Genomic DNA, 7,424 nt, shown 5'->3' on the forward strand with positions numbered 1-7,424 from the left:
GGTGAAACCCCGTCTCTACTAAAAAATACAAAGAACTAGCCGGGCGAGGTGGCGGGCGCCTGTAGTCCCAGCTACTCAGGAGGCTGAGGCAGGAGAATGGTGCAAACCCGGGAGGCGGAGCTTGCAGTGAGCTGAGATCCGGCCACTGCACTCCAGCTTGGGTGACAGAGCAAGACTCCGTCTCAAAAAAAAAAAAAAAAAAAAAAACCTACAAAGTGACTTAGACTCTCACACAACAATAATGGGAGACTTCAACACCCCACCAGCAATATTAGACTGTTCAACAAGACGGAAGGTTAACAAGGATATCCAGGACTTGAACTCAGTTCTGCACAAATGGACCTAATAGACATCTACAGAACTCTCCACCCCAAATCAACAGAATATCCATTCTTCTCAGCACCACATCACACTTATTCCAAAATTGACCACATTGTTGGAAGTAAAGCACTCCTCAGCAAATGTAAAAGAACAGAAATTACAACAAACTGTCTCTCAGACCACAAAGCAATCGAATTAGGACTCAGGATTAAGAAACTCACTCAAAATCACACAACTACCTGGAAACTGAACAACCTGCTCCTAAATGACTACTGGGTAATTAACAAAATGAATGCAGAAATAAAGATGTTCTTTGAAACCAATGAGAACAAAGACACAATGTACCAGAATCTCTGGGACACATTTAAGGCAGTGTGTAGAGGGAAATTTATAGCACTAAATACCCACAAGAGAAAACAGGAAAGATCTAAAATCGACATCTTAACATCACAGTTAAAATAACTAGAGAAGCAAGAGCAAACACATTCAAACACTAGCAGAAGGCAAGAAATAACTAAGATCAGAGCAGAACTGAAAGCGATAGAGATACAAAAAACCTTCCAAAAAATCAATGAATCCAGGAGCTCGTTTTTTTAAAAGATCAACAAAATTGATAGACCACTACCAAGACTAATAAAGAAGAAAAGAGAGAAGAATTAAATAGATGCAATAAAAAATGATAAAGGGGATATCACCACCGACCCCACAGAAATACAAACTACCATCAGAGAATACTAGAAACACCCCTATGCAAATAATCTAGAAAATCTAGAAGAGATGGATAAATTCCTGGACACATACATCCTCCCAAGACTGAACCAGGAAGAAGTTGAATCCCCGAATAGAGCAATAACAGGCTCTGAAACTGAGGCAATAATTAGCAGCCTACCAACCAAAAAAAGTTCAGGACCAGATAGATTAAAGCCAAATTCTACCAGAGGTACAAAAAGGAGCTGGTACCATCCATTCTGAAAGTATTCAAAAAAAAAAAAAAAAAAAAAAAAAAAAAAAAAAAAAGAGGGAATCCTCCCTACTCATTTTATGAGGCCAGCATCATCCTGATACCAAAGCCTGGCAGAGACACAACAAAAAAGAGAATTTTAGACCTATATCCCTGATGAACATCAATGCGAAAATCCTCAATAAAATACTGGCAAACCGAATCCAGCAACACATCCAGAGCTTATCCACCATGATCAACTTGGCTTCATCCCTGGGATGCAAGGCTGGTTCAACATACACAAATCAATAAACATAATCCTTCACATAAACAGAACCAAAGACAAAAACCACATGATTGTCTCAATAGGTGCAGAAAAAGCCTTTGACAAAATTCAACAGCCCTTCATGCTAAAAACTCTCAATAAACTAGGTATTGATGGAATGTATCTCAAAAAAATAAGAGCTACTTATGACAAATCCACAGCCAATATCATACTGAATGTGTAAAAACTGGAAGCATTCCCTTTGAAAACTGGTACAACACAGGGGTGCCCTCTCTCACCACTCCTATTCAACATAGTGTTGGTAGTTCTGGCCAGGACAATCAGGCAGGAGACAGAAATTAAGAGTATTCAATTAGGAAAAGAGGAAGTCAAATTGTCCCAGTTTGCAGGTGACATGATTGTATATTTAGAAAACCCCATTGTCTCAGCCCAAAATCTCCTTAAGCTGATAAGCAACTTCAGCAAAGTCTCAGGGTACAAAATCAATGTGCAAAAATCACAAGCATTCCTATAACCCAATAACAGACAGACAGAGAGCCAAATAATGAGAACTCCCATTCACAATTGCTTCAAAGAGAATAAAATACCTAGGAATCCAACTTACAAGGGATGTGAAGGACCTCTTCAAGGAGAACTACAAACTACTGCTCAACGAAATAAAAGAGGACATAAACAAATGGAAGAACATTCCATGCTCATGGATAGGAAGAATCAATGTGAAAATGGCCATACCGCCCAAGGTCATTTATAGATTCAATGCCATCCCCATTCAGCTACCAATGACTTTCTTCACATAATTGGAAAAAACTACTTTAAAGTTCATATGGAACCAAAAAAAAGCCCACATTGTCAAGACAATCCTAAGCAAAAAGAACAAAGCTGGAGGCATTGCACTACCTGACTTCAAACTATACTACAAGGCTATAATAATGAAAACAGAATGGTACTGGTACCAAAACAGAGATATAGACCAATGGAACAGAACAGAGGCCAATGAAACCAAACAGAGGCCTCAGAAATAACACCACATATCTACAACCATCTGATCTTTGACAAACCTGCCAGAAACAAGAAATGGGGAAAGGAGTCCCTGTTTAATAAATGGTACTGGGAAAACTGGCTAGCCATATGTGGAAAGCTGAAACTGGATCCCTTTCTTACACTTTATTCAAAAATTAATTGAAGTGGATTAAAGACTTAAATGTTAGACCTAAAACCATAAAAACTCTAGAAGCAAACCAAGGTAATACCAGTCAGGACATAGGCATGGGCAAAGACTTCATGACTAAAACACCAAAAGCAATGGCAACAAAAGCCAAACTTGACAAATGGGGTCTAATTAAACTAAAGAGCTTCTGCACAGCAAAATAAACTATCATCAGAGTGGACAGGCAACCTACAGAAAGGGAGAAAATCTACCCATCTGACAAAGGGCTAATATCCAGAATCTACGAAGAACGTAAACAAGTTTACAAGAAAAAACAAACAACTCTATCAAAAAGTGGGCAAAGGATATGAATAGACACTTCTCAAAAGAAGACATTTATGCAGCCAACAGTCACATGAAAAAATGCTCATCATCACTGGTCATCAGAGAAATGCAAATCAAAACCACAATGAGATACCATCTCATACCAGTTAGAATGGCGATCATTAAAAAGTCAGCACACAACAGGTGCTAGAAAGGATGTGGAGAAATAGAAATGCTTTTACACTGTTGGTTTGAGTGTAAAGTAGTTCAACTATTGTGGAAGACAGTGTGGGAAATCCTCAAGGATCTAGAACTAGAAATACCATTTGGTTCAGCAATCCCATTACTGGGTATATACCCAAAGGATTATAAATCATGCTACGATAAAGACACATGCACATGTATGTTTATTGCAGTACTACTCACTATAGCAAAGACTTGGAACCAACCCAAATGTCCATCAATGATAGTCTGGATTAAGAAAATGTGGCACATATACACCGTGGAATACTGTGCAGCCATGAAAAAGGATGAGTTCATGTCCTTTGTAGGGACATAGACGAAGCTGGAAACCATCATAGTTTGCGATAGCAAACTATCGCAAGGACAGAAAAACCAAACACCTCATGTTCTCACTCATAGGTGGGAATTGAATAATGAGAACACTTGGACACAGGACGGGGAACATCACACACTGGGGCCTGTCATGGGGTGGGGGTAGGGAGTAGGGATAGCATTAGGAGAAATACCTAATATAAATGATGAGTTGATGGGTGCAACAAACTAACATGGCACATGTATACCTATGTATCAAACCTGCACGTTGTGCACATGTACCATAGAACTTAAAGTATATATATAAAACAGAATGCTCCTCACTCATTGTGTAGATAAACAACTATGATTGAGCTAATGTTATGCATCCACTAAAGGGATTGTGTTGAATCATTATTAGTTGATTTGGAGGGGTTTTTACACTAGGTATTCAAGTGACCAAAACAGTTTTCTAATTTTTTTATAGTTGTGGTAAGGAGGAATGGGTAAGAGAGGGAGAGGAGAGGGATAAACCATTTTAAAAAATGGTTAAAAAGTATTCTCAAAGAAATACATGTAAAATATTATCCCATTTATTCAAGATTGTATATCTAAGTATTCATATGTATGTCTGAAGAAATGTATTAAAGGATAGTTACCAACAAAAGTAAATAAATAAATACATACATACATACATACATAAAAATAAAAATAAAGTATCAGAATAATGCAGGCCTCATAAATTAGAAAGTATTCCCTCTGTTTAATCCTCTGAAAAAGACTAGTGCATTGGTATAATCTCTTCCATAAAGTGTGGTAAATTCACCACTGAACCTGGGCCTGATGCTTTCTGTTTTTGAAGATTATTAAATTATTGATTTAATTTCTTTAACAGATATAAGCCTATTTAGATTGTATATTTCTTCTTGTATGAATTTTGGCAAATCAGATCTTTCAAGGAATTGGTACATTTCATCTAGGTTTTCAAAATTGTAGGCCTGTAGTTATTCTTAGTATGCCTTTATTATGCTTTTAATATCCATAGGATCTGTAGTGATGTCCTCTCTTTCATTTCTGGTATTAGTAATTCATCTTCTCGCTCTTTTTTTTTTAATTAGCCTGGCTAGAGGCTTATCAGTTTTATTGATCTTTTCAATAAACCAGCTTTGCTTTCATTGATATTCTATATTGATTTTCTGGTTTTAATTTCATTGATTTCTGCTCTAATTCTTATTTCTTTTCTTCTTACTTTGATTTTTTTTTTTTTTTTTTTTTTCTGAGACGGAGTCTTGCTCTGTCGCCACCTCGCCCGGCTAGTATTTTGTAGTTTTTAGTAGAGACGGGGTTTCACCGGGTTAACTAGTATGGTCTTGATCTCCTGACCTCGTGATCCGCCCCTCTCGGCCTCCTAAAGTGCTGGGATTACAGGCTTGAGCCACCACGCCCGGCTTCTTACTTTGGATTTAATTTGCTCTTCTTTTTCTAGTTTCATCAGATGGAAGCCTATTACTGATTTTAAATCTTTCTTCTTTTTTAATATATGCATTCAATGCTATAAATTTCCCTCTCAGCACTGCTTTTACTGCACACCACATATTGTGATAAACTGTTTATATTTTTATTGTTTAAAATATTGTAATATTTCTTTTGAGATTTCTTCTTTGAGCCATTAGTTATTTAGAAGTGTGTTTAATTACCACATATTTTGAGATATTTCAGTTATTATTTCTAGTTTAATTACGTGTGGTCTGAGAGCACACATTGAACAATATTTATTTTTTTAGTTTGTTAAGGTGCATTTTATAGCCCAGAATGTGGTCTATCTTGGTGAATGCTCCATGTGAGTTTCAGAAGAATGTGGATTCTGCTGTTGTTGGATGAGGTAATTTATAGATGTCAATTATATCGAGTTAATTGATGATATTGTTGAGTTTGGTATGTCCTTATTGATTTTCTGCCTGCTGAATCTGTCCATTTCTGACAGAGGGGTGTTGAAGTCTCCAACCATAAGAGTGTATTTATTAATTTCTGCTTGCAAGTGCTATTAGTTTCAGCCTCAGGTAGTTTGTCATTCTATTGTTAGACACATACGTGTTAAGAATTGTTATGTCTTCTTATAGAACTTATCATTTTTTATCATTATGTAACATCATTCTTTATCTCTGATAACTTTCCTTGCTTTGAAGTCTACTTTGTCTGAGATTTATATAGTCACTTCTGCTTTCTTTTGAGTATGTTAGTATGGTATATTTTTCTCTATTTTCTTATTTTTAAGCCATATGTATCTTTATTTTTAAAGTGAGATTTTTTTTGTGGACAACATATAGTTGGGTCTTGTTTTTTGGTTTGCTGTGACAAGCTCTATCTTTTAATTAGGTGCATTTAGACCATCGACATTCAAAGTAATTATTGACATAGTTGAATCAGTATCTACCACCTTTGTTACTGTTTTCTATCTGCCGCCCTTGTTCTTTGTTCTGATTTTTGTCTTTCGCTGTTTTCTCTTCTTTATCTGCCTTTTGCGGTTTTAACTGAGCATTTTATGATTCCATCTTTTTCTCAAGTCAGTTATCCTTCTTATAATTTTTTTTTTAGTGTTTGCCCTAGAATTTGCAATTGACATTTATAACTAATCAAAGACCACTTTGAAATAATGCTATACCACTTCACAGGTAATGTGAATACCTTGTAATAACAGTATAATCATAATTTCTTTCTTCTCTTCCATCATTGTTGTTATTCATTTCACTGATATATTAGCATAAATAATGTATATACATAAGGATGCATAATTGAATATATTCTGCTATTATATTGTTAGCTCAATTTTTTATTTTACAAAGTAAAATAAATTTATTAATTTTCCAGTGTTCTTTCTTTATTTATGTAAATCTATGTTTCTGACCTATATAATTTTCCTTCTTTCTAAGAAACTTCTTTTAACATTTCCTGTAAGGCAGGTCTACTGGCAACTAAGTCCCTCAATTTTTGTTTGTCTGAAAAAAGTCCTTATTATTCATTTTTGACGGATAGTTTCACAGGGTAGAGAATTCTATGTTGGTGTTTTTTTTTGTTTTTCTCAATACTCTAATTATTTCATTTCACTGTCTTCTTGCTTTCATGGTTTCTGAGGAGAAATTGGATATAATTATTTTCTTTGTTCTATTATAGGTAAGGTGTCTTTTTCATCTGACATATTTCAGGACTTTTTCTTTATCTGTAACTTTCTGTAGTTAAACATAATATGTCTGGGTGTCTTTTCCTTATTTTAAACATTTATCCTGCTTAGTGTTCTCTGGGCTTCCTGGATCTGTGATTTTATATATTTAATCAGGACTTAGTCTACTGGGGTATGATGAGAGACTAACTGGCATGGGGGAAGGGAAATGCTTAACTCCAGCCCACTCTAGTCCGCTTGTCACAACTAAGCAGGGGAGTAAAATAGTGAGAAAGTTCACAGTTTAACACACATGTTCAAATATCTTTTTCGTGTAATGACTTCTTTTCCTGTGGGTAGATATCCAGTGGTGGGATTGCTGGATTAAATGGTAGTTTTACATTTAGTTCTTTTAGAAATCTCCACACTGTTTTCCATAGTGGTTGTACTAGTTTACATTCCCACCAGTAGTGTAGGAGTGTTTCCTGTTGCAGGAGTAAGATGGTATCATATTGTGATTTTGGTTTGCATTTCCCTGATCATTAGTGAGGTTAAGCATTTTTTTTCATATGTTTGTTGGTCATTTGCATATCTTCTTTTGAGAATTGTCTATTCCTGTCCTTAGTCCATTTTTTTATGGGATTGTTTTTTTTTTTTTTTTTTTTTTGCTAATTTGAGTTCCTTGGAGATTCTGGATGTTAGTCCTTTGTCAGAT

This window comes from Piliocolobus tephrosceles, chromosome 4 (assembly GCF_002776525.5).
Source record: "Piliocolobus tephrosceles isolate RC106 chromosome 4, ASM277652v3, whole genome shotgun sequence".
In the NCBI taxonomy this organism is placed as follows: domain Eukaryota; kingdom Metazoa; phylum Chordata; class Mammalia; order Primates; family Cercopithecidae; genus Piliocolobus; species Piliocolobus tephrosceles.